Source organism: Hippichthys cyanospilos, chromosome 5 (genome assembly GCF_059441005.1).
Source record: "Hippichthys cyanospilos isolate Australia breed blue-spotted pipefish chromosome 5, RoL_Hcya_1.0, whole genome shotgun sequence".
Taxonomy (NCBI): domain Eukaryota; kingdom Metazoa; phylum Chordata; class Actinopteri; order Syngnathiformes; family Syngnathidae; genus Hippichthys; species Hippichthys cyanospilos.
This window is the reverse complement of record NC_142373.1, coordinates 10,469,062-10,482,029: the sequence shown is the minus strand read 5'-3', so window position 1 is coordinate 10,482,029 and position 12,968 is coordinate 10,469,062.

The following is a 12,968-nucleotide window of genomic DNA, read 5'->3' as shown; positions in this document are numbered from 1 at the left end:
CTCGGATACAAATTTGGGGGGCGTGGAGAGACAAAGGCCCGGACCGGGAATCCCCGTTGCATTAATCTGCGCGATCAAACTCCGGGGAGTGTCCGGCGCCGGATCAATCCCCGGCACGGACGGTGACTTATAGGCGGCGAATACAAAGGCGGTCATGTGACGCAGCTCGCCCGCTCTCTCTCGCTCGTTTTCCGCCGTCGTATCGGGAGTTGCGCCGGCCCACAATGCGGCGGGGCTATCGGGGCAGGCCCCCTGCTCCCCAGCTCCCAGCCCATTCCCGGGTTTGCCGCTTGGAAATGTTTCCGCCGGGCAGAGGACGCGGCTAGAGGACAGCCCTCTCCCTCATTGTCATCTCAGCACTGCCAGCCCGTTTGGTGAATTATATCCCGAGCGTCGGCCATAATAAAAGATGATAATGATGGATCGCACCGATAAATTACTCTTGAGTGGATTGTTGGGTCACATGGTTATGTGTGCGGGATCTTGAGCACCCTTTAGCAAAAGCGCGAAATAATATGTGCAATGTTATGTCACGGGCAACAGCTACGGTATGATGTCATGTTTAGTTTATACTTGTTTCGCTCTATACGCTTCGTTTAAAGAACGGGCACTAAAAATGCTCGGACTAAGTATGTTTTCAAAAAAAGGTCACTTTTAAGTTTGCGGTAGAGGGTCGCATAGCATGGCTCGACAACCCAAAATGTTGAAAGAACCAAAAACAGTTCTGTCAATATCCTTATGCGTCATTCAAAATATATTGACAAAAGTCAGAAACTACTTTATCAAAGTAAAGTGTTCTTACCCGTTTCATGTGACTTCTGTTTTCGGACATTACCGGAAATCGGGCATGTAAGATGTTTCTGTTATTTGACAACTTCTCATTCACTTTTTCCGCGTTGGCAATGAAAGCGGATGATTTGTTCCAAGGACTTTATTGGGATCCATGATCACAATATCCCCTCGTGCAGTATATTGACCATTTTTGGATCGTTTTATCCCACGCCATTCTCACATTATTTTAGCCGAGGGATGACAATAGTAAGATCACTAAACTTTTGCGCTATGCTGAATTTCGACATGTTGTTACCATCGAGGTGAAATTTCAGCTCCCTGGTGTCTTTTCTCAATGCTTTCCCATTGACGACGTTAAATGTCAGGAAGCCATTTCCATTTCAGATTTCTACTTTTGAACTTTGAGAAGCTATGACACTAAACTTTTAAAACAGTGCCTGTGGTCATTGAGAAAAAATTCTAAATATTCTTGAAGGAAAAAGCACAATCCAAAAAAAGCCAATTCAGGAATTCCACAAGAGCATGTTTGTGTACACCACCAAACCTGATAGTAAACATCCATCCATTCACGCTGCATTTAAAAGTTGCTCCGTCTAAGTTGGCGGTGACCCAGTTGAACAAAGTTGGGCACACTTTGGGTACGATGAACTGGCGCCACATGAACCGCGGGCACGGGTGAGCGCGGCTCCCATCCGGACGGCGCTTTTAATGCGAGCTGACGTCTCATTGGCCTCGAATTTTCACAAGATCTGACCCGACCCACTTTTCAAGGCTGCGCGTCCACAGAGGAGCTCTCGCCGCAGTTTTTCCCCCAAACTTTCCGGGGGAAGCGCCACGGCATCCAGGATTCGATCCCGTTTGTTGTATTTGTTTCAACCGCTTGTGAAAAAGTTGAATCCCTCAAAAGCGGATTTGTTTTTCATAAAAGTCCATTTGAGTTGGCGACCATCCAAAAGTCTTGCTAATTAAAAATCAATCTGCGGGCCATTAGTGAGAGGGTGTGTGCCAAGGTTGTGCGTATCAGAGGATCATTTGTAATGGAGCTGGCTCCGGAAAGGGGGGACGGGAGCTACACAAGCCAGATAATCTGGGGACCTGCTGTTTCTTAACTTAACAATTGATACTATGTGTAAAGATGCTGAACTTGTAGTCTGCACTAATTGATCCACTTTGCCTCATTGGGGGAACGCTTCGAAATAAATGCGGGTGTTCATTGCATGCGAGGGACTCCATAGATAACTATTAAAGGTGGAGTTGTTGCCCTGATTCTGATGGCTGCGGAAGGCATCGCAGAGCGGGAAGACATTTGTCTGCTTTAGCACCGGTGCTCGACAATGTTTAAGTGATAAATCTTGGCTAACTCCAAACGGCGCCATGGGAACGAAAACCCGGAACCCCGGACTCTGCAACTTATTAAAGTTGCAGGGGTGTATTCCGTAGCACCTTTCCAAAATTTTGCCCAATTACAGAGGTGAGGGTGCTACTGACGGCGATAAATTTCTCCCTGAAGTTTTACATCGTATGACATCGACACTTTTGGGGACTGGACAATAGAATCGGCGGAATAAAGAATATAGCGCACTCGGCGCCGTAATCCCCCAAATATTAGACATGCTTTTGTTTTTGTCTCAAAAATAAAGGTCAAAAGTATGGGTGCGTCTTATAAACAGTAACTTAAAAAATAGACTTTGTTTTGAAATTTGACACCATTCGAGCAAGATGGATCTGTCAGCCAGATATGCCGAATTTTGACGGTCACATTTGCATCTTTATAACGGCCATATTCGTACTTACAATAATTACCGGGACAATTGGCTGTTCGCAACTGTGCCTGTTAACAGCTAACAGTAGCTCGCATTAGCTGAGATTGTTATGGCATTATTTTCAATAAAAGAAGTGAGCAGAATGAACCAACATCCGAGTCCATCCTTGTTCATGAATATTACTATTACGTATATAAAACACATAATAATTGTAATATTATTACAATTATTATTAATTGTAATATATATATATATATATATATATATATATATATATATATATATATATATATATATATATACATACACACACACACACAGTATACAGTTTATACACACTAATCTATTCAGATTTTCTAAAGCACGGATATACGAGTACAAGGTACTCAAACTTTGAAGATTTCACTTCAAAGTGAGAAGAGACTTTTGACCCTTTCCATACGACTGAAATATAGCGCGAGGGCGAAGCGGGCGATACACCGAGGTGTCACGTGCGTTTGATAATGCATGAGTCTACAGAGCGACGGGCGGCGTGACAGCGCCGGCTCAAGGAGAGCTCAATAACAGAGCTGTCAATGTATTCCCTATTTGAGTGTATTTTTAGTGGCCGCCATGGCCGGGCCTCATGCATATTTCAATAGATCTTTTGTATATTAGGTGCGCGGGCAGCCGCAAAGCGGAGCGAAGACGAGCGCAACGCGGCCGCGAAGAAATATGGGCTCGATTGTGAGATTTGACAGAAGAGCTCGGCGTGGCCCTCGATAGCTTGCCTCTGACTTTGAGTGGATGGGCCGGCAGGACCTTCATTGATTGCGTTTGGAGACAACAAAGAGATGACATTGAGCTCGGTGCGGGAATGAGAGCGAGAAGACATACAACGCTCTCCTTATGGAAGGAAGGAAGGAGGTGAAAAAGGGAGAAATTAACGGATACCCTCGCAGGAGGGTTTTCATTGGATGAAGCCGGTTCCGTGCGATGATTACATGCAGAATCGCACACATAGGGATGTACCCCAATCAGCACATACCATCTTTCACACGCATTTGTAGCAGAATTTGTATTGTTTTATGATATATGCTATATATGCTCCATTGCTATTCGTTGGAAGTCGTTATATTTATAGTGAGCATTTTAATAGTCGTACGGAACATCAATGTGTTTGTCGAATGATGTATGCGGGGTTCGACAACACCTTGTTTTCACGTTTGTTGATGAGAGTGTAAATTTCCACCGTGCCGTTTGACAAATCAAATCGCGCATCATACTATAAACATGCTAAGGGAAATTGACGAGTGGCGTGGGAGATGTAGGGAGTTGTAACGCCGCCACGAAAGGAAAAATATTTGCTCCTCTCGCGGAGATCAGTTACAGGTGGACCTACTGCTGTAAATCACGCGCATAAAATTGCGCAGTTTCCCGCCAATCGATTTTCTATATTGTACAGGAGTTGGTCATTTTGCGGGAGCGTGCAAGCTAGCTTAGTTGAAAAAAGGGTGGTCTGCGCCGTTGTAGGTGTGAAGATGGTCAGATGCCAATCAAAGTCGAAGTTGACGCTAGTTTTTTTTTTGTATATATACAGTCGGTCCCCGGTTTACGAACACCCTGTTTTACGAACATTTCGACTTACGAGCGTGGACCATGGAGATTTTTGTCCCCCACTTACGAGCAGACTTTGCAAACTTTATCTGTTAGACATAGCTTCTAAAATTGCTAGTAGCGGTAAAGGAAGAAGTAAGAGGATGATGACAATAGAAACGAAGCAGGAGATGGAAAAAAAACTGACACCGTGACTGAAACAGTGACTGTGACATTGTAAGAGCAATAGCATATCAGCGTAACTGTGATAACTTTGCGGGTTGGTCTCTGCTCCCCTCCGCCCCCACCCAGCTTAGGTCAAGTCGCTCCAAAAGTAAATGTCCTTTGTATATGTTATTAAATTTAACTGTACAGTAGATTATGTTACTCATTTTTAATACGTGTATAAAGTCGTGATGTTTTTACCTAAGGTTTTTGCACGCATTCACGAATTAACATAGGTTTGGATTTCCCGTCATACGAGCAGTTCGAGTTACGAGCGTAGTCGCTGAACGGATTAAGTTCGTAACCCGGGGGCCCACTGTAATTATGTCATTTACTATTCGCATTGTGGATGCGTCACATTCTTGTTTTCTCCAGCCTTCACGATTCAGTGTGTTTTTTTTGTCAACCGATCTAATCAAAGAGTTGAAGCTCAACGCATTACAGATAGACGATGACTCATAACCCCGCAGCAGGCAGCGAGCGATCCGTAGGCGTGATGACAACATCAAAGTCACCCCTTCAATCCTCTTTTCATATTCTTCGAAAAGAACATCCAAGACGGGCAGACTTTCCATGACATCAAAGTCTTGGAATTTTATTTCTGTTCATATCTGGATTGTATTAAAGAACATATTTTGCCTTTGAGACCTTAACTTTTAATACTGTACGTATGTAGTACATTTTGGCATAGGTTATTCCATCGCAGCAGCCAAAAATGAGACAAGCGGCGTGCATACCTCAAATATGCGTAATGTAGAGGAGGCACCTCCACCTCCACATGAAAATGGAAGGAAATTTGGCTAGAATGGGAGCGCGCGGTTAAACATCCTCAGATGTCAGGAAGTGTTACTTCGCATTGGGGATTGCACTGCAAAAAGCTGCCAAGAGAGGGAGAGCGTCATTGGGCGCCGGGATGATTTGTCTGTGTTGGGCAAATGTTTGGAGACACACCTCCTAAGTAATAAATAAATCTGTCTCGATTTGGGCAAGGCTCTTTAGTTCCTCTGAATGGGAATCGATGACCTCGCCAAGATATTGGCGACAACTTCCTGTTTCCAGCTGTGGGAACGGTGGTTATATTTGAGTTTATTTCGGATTTATTTTTATATTCATAAAGCCGAACTAAAGCAGTCTCCATGTTGCCTACGGGAGGGGCAATGAAAGCAGTGACATAAATATTAAAATAAGAACAGTACATGCAGTATGTAAATTAAGTTTAATTTAACTTTTAAGAACAACAAATTTGCATTTAAACTCATTCAGTGCCGTGACGAGTATACTCGTCATTTGTATATTTTTTTCTTTCTTTCTTTCTTTCCTTCCTTCCTTCCTTTTTTCTCTCTTTCTTTCTTCCTTTCTCTCTCCCTCATTTTTCTTTCTTTCTTTCTCTTTCTTTCTTTCTTTCTTTCTTTCTTTCTTTCTTTCTCCCGCCCTCCCTCCCTCCCTTCCTTCCTTCTTTCCTTCTTCCTTTTTTTTCTTCCTCTCTTTCTTTCTTTCTTTCTTTCTTTCTTTCTTTCTTTCTTTCTTTCTTTCTTTCTTTCTTTCTTTCTTTCTTTCTTTCTTTCTTTCTTCTTCCTTTTCGTACTAAATCTTTCATATAGCACGTTTTGACCTGCGGCCTATTGAAACTTCGTTACAAAAATTGTTCTTTTGCTGGATTTTTGATGCCGTGACAAAAATCCCCGTGCGGCTTATAGTCCCAATAATACGGCAAAGGTTTGTGAGTGGGCAAGCTGAGCAATTTCATTTCCAAACCGCGAGCGGTGAAAGATAAATGAAAGGAGGCGGCGGGCAGCGACTTGTAAGTAGCGAGCTTATTTAGAGGTGTAATTACACAGAGAATAGCAAAGTCAAAATATGCCTGCTCCATTGGAAATCCATGGCGCGTAAGGATTGCCCTAGAACTTTCAAGGTGCTCTAACGAGAGGCAGAGGAGCGGTCACATTGATGGCACAGAGGCCATCAGATTTCCATTATTGACTGCAGCAGATATTGCACAGTAGCGCTGTGTAAATTGGTTCCTGAGGGCCTTTCAGCTCTCCGAGCAGGGGCAAAGCGTGCAGGTTGTTCACCCTCCCAACCCCTGGACTCGGTAAATCCAACCGGCAAACCACTTCCAGTACCTTCGCCGGCGCCGGGGCCCCTTCCCCTGATCAATACCTAATTCCAGCCTGCGCAATCAGCCGCCGTTGCCTTGGCAACGCTGATGTCACACAAGTTGGGCGCGAGCTGTTCCAACAAATCATTTTCTTTAAGCAAACGTAATTGAAGATTTGCACAGTGGGCTGAGACCATTTTACACGCAGAGCGAAATCTGGAGGAATGCCTCAGCTGCTGACCCCGCGAGGTAGGCAGGAGGTAACCATGGTAACAAGGTTTACCTCGGAACACTCATTGTGGGTCAAAGAAAAAAGTTGCATTTCATGGGGAAAATGTAGAATTTACGATCGTAAAACTATACAAGCAATTACGACCGTCGAGCTTCTCGTCCAGTTAGATTTTAATCTTTTGAAGTGAAGACGCTTTTAAATATGGCGCCTTGGATTTACACGGCCATGCTTGAGGGCTTTGATATATCCTATATACGCAGCCTATTCATTTGTGTCCACTATAGAAGACGTTTTTTTTTTTGGTTTATTTTCTTACATATGGGAGGAAGGAGAGGTATTTTGTAAGTGATATTTTTAGTCGGTATCAATATCATGGCTCCTCAAGGGTTGACCAATCGTGCTGGTATCGGACATCCCTCAAAACAATTGTTAGATGCGGCCCATTAAGAAGTCAAAACACGAATGTAGACATTACGCAGAGTTCCAACAACGCTTGCATCTTTTCATTTGTGTCTTCAGTCAGGCAGACGTTGACTGAATGACCCGAAAGTCCTTAAACGTTGTTAAGACAGATTCAGGCAGAGGGAAGGAGCCCGCTGCTGGGCTATAGATGAACTCCCCCCCCTGAGCCGCCATGGCCCCTGATTCAATCAGAGCGTCTCTACGTCCGGCCTTTCCTGGCACTGATGTATTGCCGGGTGCAAGCGGCGGTGTGCGCCATCACTGCGCGGATCAAGTTATGTCACACGTATTTCACGGCAGCTGCGATTTTATTCCGCCGTCGTCCACTCATGCTGAGAGGTGAAGGCATTAGCTTGATCCGCCAAGTGTGATTGCGTTATCTGATCATGGATTGAGGAAGGCAGAATGAAGGTCGACCGACTTCCTTGGCACAATCGCCGATGACGCAAAAATACGAAACTCGGGACTGAGTCGTCCCGGAAGACGAGGTTCACGGGTTTTGCTTAACTCACGTCACAGGTAGCAGTTTTGGTGTAGCTCTTCAGTCTGCTAGCTTAATGCTAAAGTTAAGTAGCTTCTATTAACCCTTTAAAGACAATGATTCTTAACTTTTTCGAAATGATGTAAACCAGCGGTGTCCAAACCATGGCCCGGGGGCCATTTGTGGCCCCGCCACTCCCATTTTTACAACCCTAACCCATATTTTTGACATGACCCGCAATGTTCTTAAAAAAAGTAATAAAAAAGGTTTGATGGTGGGCAGCGTTAGAAGTGTGAAAACGAAATATCGCACTAGAAGAGTTAAGGGAAAGTAGAAAACAAAGCAAAACATGCACCTTGTGTCTTTCTATTTGTGGAAAAAATCGGTTAATTTGACTTAATTTGAAAAGAAAACTGTTCCTGCTCCTGTTACAAAGCCTTAAATTCCACCTGCTGTTCGATAAAACACACTCAAAGAAAAGCACGTTTTGCATTTACACAACGAGAGGTTGGAGTTCAAGCCAATATTTTCTATTCGAACGAGTATAGAGATATTGTAATTCATACCACAAAGCGTACATTTCCATATTATTACCCAAATGTATTCCTAGGCTGCATACTTTATTCAAGGTGACATTGCGTTCTTTGCATTACAGTAGAACAATATGCTGAATATGATTATATGGCACTTAGTCAACTTGTCATTTTCCAGCACAGATTAAAGAAGTACAAAGTAAATGAAATGTGACTATTGCTGCTTTCAAACAAAAGCTGAGATGACACTTTGGATGTTCCTGACAGCTTCTGACTAACAGATGGGACATCATTTAAATCCTAGGCTTGGTTTTCTTTACCCGTCATTCTCCGGCAAATATTATTTATGGCCTAAAGAAAATCTTTTGAATCCAGATACTTTGCGATAAGCGAGTGTCAATTCCTCCCAGTTTGGTGGCTTGATATCTACTGCTAAAGGCTGAAATGAATATTCAAAACAAAACGGAGGGGGGGGCAAGCGAGGGGAACGTTAACATTAATTAATATTTGTTGCGGTGAAAATGAAACCCTGATCCGTGCTAATTTCAATAGACAATTAATCATGGGAGTCTGTAATTACACTGGGGGGGTTTACAAATGATTTTTTTAAAGGGGCAGAGTCAAGGAAAGGAGATAAACCCATCGCCATCCCAATCATTGGCTTCACACCAACCCCTGCAGAAAGAGCAATTAGAGCAAACAGCAGCCGAGCACTAATTGTGCAGCAGGAGAAGATGAAGGTGCAATCTTAATTGCAGCCAACCCCCGCGCACACGCCGCCGTGCTCAGGGAAAAAAGTGTACAACACGTCCAGGCGCCGAGGTAAAAACAAGCCCAATCATCCGCCGCACGTGACGTACAGACGGTCGCGTTCGACACAAGACGCGGTCACGCCCGACATCCTCCGCTGGCCGCGTTAACATTGTTTCACACGTCATAAACTGTGCTATTTGCCATAAATGATTTCGATTGACTTTTAAGCCATTGGAGAGGGGAGGATGAATAAACAATTGATGTGCGCTTCAGTTCAATAGAAATGAGTGCCTGTCATGAGTCTTTTGATAGCATAGCAGTGATATTTGTATTCAGCATCAATTTTGAGTCTTTATAAAGCATTGGTGCACGGTTATTATAGTTCGAGAAAACTAACAGAATAAACTAGTGATTTATGTGAGAAAAATTTAATTTTGCATGCCATTTATTCCACAGTTGCCAGGTAAATTAAGCAATATATATTTATTTATTATGTACTATATTATATGTTTATACTAATGTAACTTGGCTGTAATTATATAATTAGAATTATTTTATCAACATTGAAATTACACATACTGTATTATATATATTAATATAGATGATGCAAACAACTAAACTCAAACAAAACCTTTAAAACATTAAATTTTTATATAAATATTAAATATGTATATGCATTTTTTATTACACTTGACAAATTACACTTTAATTACATATATTATGATGAACATCTAATAATATTTGCAAAATTATAATATATATATATATATATATATATAATGTGTTTAAATTATTAATTATAAATATTATAATTATTAATTAAAATCATATATATGACTAGAAGAACTAAACTAAAAGAAAACATAAAATAACAGTTAATTATTGTTCATTTTATCAATAAGAAAAGTATGCATACTGCATTAGATGTATTAAAACATGTCATATAAGACTAAAACAATTGAACCAAAACAAAACATTTAAAATGACACTATAAAAACCTATTGAAATCAAGACAATTTCAAACACAAAAGCCAAAGCAAAATAAAGGCTCATTATAATGAAAATGCAAAAGTGTTATAACCCTAGTGCTATAGGATCAGGATTTTGGATCTGAAATTAAACTAAGACCCCGTTGAATATGAATATGAAAAACTCCAAGTTGACCAAAATAAAAGCAAGATTATATTCACCCATGGAAACAAAACATCTGTCTATTTTAGCACCATTTTTACAATAGAGTTGGCGGCGGCAGCGGGACGCAAACGAAACAATGAATTAAAGTAAAGTAATCAAAGAGTTGATCTCGGCGCTTCGTCAAATAGGTCGCGAGAGGGTTTATTCAAAGAAGAGCATCCAGTTCAGGAGAGACTGTTAATCGTTACCAAGTGAATTAGACGGACATTGAGCGATCAGTGGCACTCGCCCGCCATCTCCAGCGTGTAAGAAGATACAAACGCAGCCCCACGCGCACTTCCTGCGTAACCATATCTGTTTAACTTTATAATCAGGGCTTTATTAATGCAATGCTTGTCTTCCGCCTAATAATGAAACAACACAAATAAAATAAATTGTGATCAATGGAGGAGAGCGGAGACAGATGAGGAGTCTGTCACATTGGGGATGATACCAATTTATCTCTTTAATGCATCTCCATGGGGTTCTCTCACTAAAGGATACACATTACTGAAGCCCTCGTCTCACTGGGAAATGCGTGAGCGGAATACCGCCGGCGACCATGTGGATCGGCCGCGCCGCTCGCTCACTAAACGCGCGATCAACGGCCACTTTATTCGCTACGCCTCAAGTCTGGTGAGAGCTGCGTGAGACGTATTCGGGTAAGTAGAGTAAACCGAGAGTAAACCCTTACACAAATTAAATAAATGACAAAAAAGTCAAAGCAAACTATCAGGACACAAAAGTCATCCTGGGATAAAATATCATATTTTCCACACTGCACAGGTATATAAGGCGCAGCGACAAAAATTGAGCAAAAATAAATGAATAAAAACAATGCCGCGGATAAGCCGCACTGGACTATAAGCCGCAGGTCATAAAATCAGATATACACGCAAAAAGATGGTATGTGGAAGTTTTTTAAAATCATTTATTCTTTAAAATTGTCTATCAACAGCAACTTCCTGTCTTCAAAAGACTGGACATGCCCGTATGTTTAGTCCCAACATATTTATAGAAAATGGATGGACGATTATTTAACGTAACGCCAACAAAATACTGCAGAGTTACTTAGGAGTTCAAATCAAAAACTATACTTCAATAGCGACTTCTTCTGTCTCCCTTTGTTTCATTGACGGATTATTTTAGTGAACGAAAGATGCAAAGCAAAACTGAAAATAACAAATATGTGATTTACTGCAGTCGTCATCTATCGCTACCGACATTGTGGGGATCTCAGGGTACAAACATTGTGGGCAGGATGTGGAAACATACTCACATATACATAAATTCTCGAAAAAAAACACGCAAATCACCAATAAGTGGTTTCCATTTAAGAAAAACAACAAAAAAAGATGATTCAATGCCAAACCCGCATGTATAGTATTTTCAACTGTATGTTTATGGTATTATTTTTCAAAGCTAGATTGTTTTGAAGTCTTATACTAATACAAACGTTCACAGTTTGTGACCAAACCATCGCGTGGGCTAAGAAAAGGGCAAATGCGGAAATGCGGGACGTACCCTGTGATTTTGTGCTGCTATAAACGAGCGAGCGCGGCAAGGCAAGAACATCCAAGCGGGATGGTGAAGCAGGAGAAAGCGAGGCAGTAAATAACACGTTCCGCTCCGCAGGGTCACCGAGGAGCAACGACAAGAGCAGACGTCACTTCTCTTCGGGCTCTCAGACTCGCTCGCATTCATCACATGCAACAACTTCTTGGCTTTCCGGCCTTTTTTTTCGAGGAGGGGACAATGGCAGTTAAGGAGGACCAAGGTCAAATTTAGACTGGGTCGTAAATTGTTTTGTTTGATGGCCAACATTTGCCTCACTAGCAAGGGGAAGGCCAAGACCATAAAAACATAAAAATGGGGCCGGGCAGCTGTAGGCTTGGCTGCCCGTATTGTTGTCCTGGGGAGGACGAGATTCTCCCAGCGAAGATGATTTTGGTCCACGTTACCCAAGCTGCTTTCTGATTTAAAATTCATACCGGCAAGCGTATTTTTTTTATATATTTCTGTTTTTACTTGATCAAGTGTGTTTGGAACACATGTTTTTATTTCCATCATGTACTGCGCTCATCCTCGTGGGTGTTATAAGAGAAACACAACGATTTGAACCCATAACTCAGTGCTTCTGAATTATATCTTGCAAAGCCGCTCCTAGGAAAGAAAAAAAACTTTTGCGGCCACCATAATTCCTAAAATTGTATCCTTTTTAACCTAAACAACAGAAAAAAAAACAATATTGTCGGAATAATCGTAGAAATACTGATTATAATAAATATATACAACTGCTTGCAATGAAGAAATATGAATATAAGAAATGCTATAATAACTATAACTCCAGCCTGATCAAGCTTGGCCACAGTCTATGTCGCTTTGTTTGTTATCTACAAAATATGTCACACTTTTAATAATCATACACATAGAAAAAGACGTATACAAACACGTGTAAAGGGTTGCGGCCATGTTGGTTTTAGCGTGGGAACATTTATGTAAATTAGGGACTTGTCAAATCAAATAAAAAGAGAGCGTTCGGAGGGGCTGTTCCAGAGCGCGCAAGGATTGACCTTGTACAGTCCTTCTCCGTTCTCCTCATGCGTGAGAAAGAAAAAAGGCCTTCTCTCTTTCTTTGTGTATAGTTACTCACAAATAGTTACTCACAGGTTCTACCATATTGTTAACTACTTTTTAGTGTTTACACAGGTTAGTCTAAAACTGAAAAAATAACCAAGTGCATCAAAGTACTTGAAATAAACAAAAACAAACAAAATGATGCCAGTCTTTATTTATTGCTTTTGCTCTTGACTACTGTGTCGTCTCAATGTCGCCTGTGGTGTCACAGAATAACAAGAAATGTGACGTTTTCTTTTTTGTG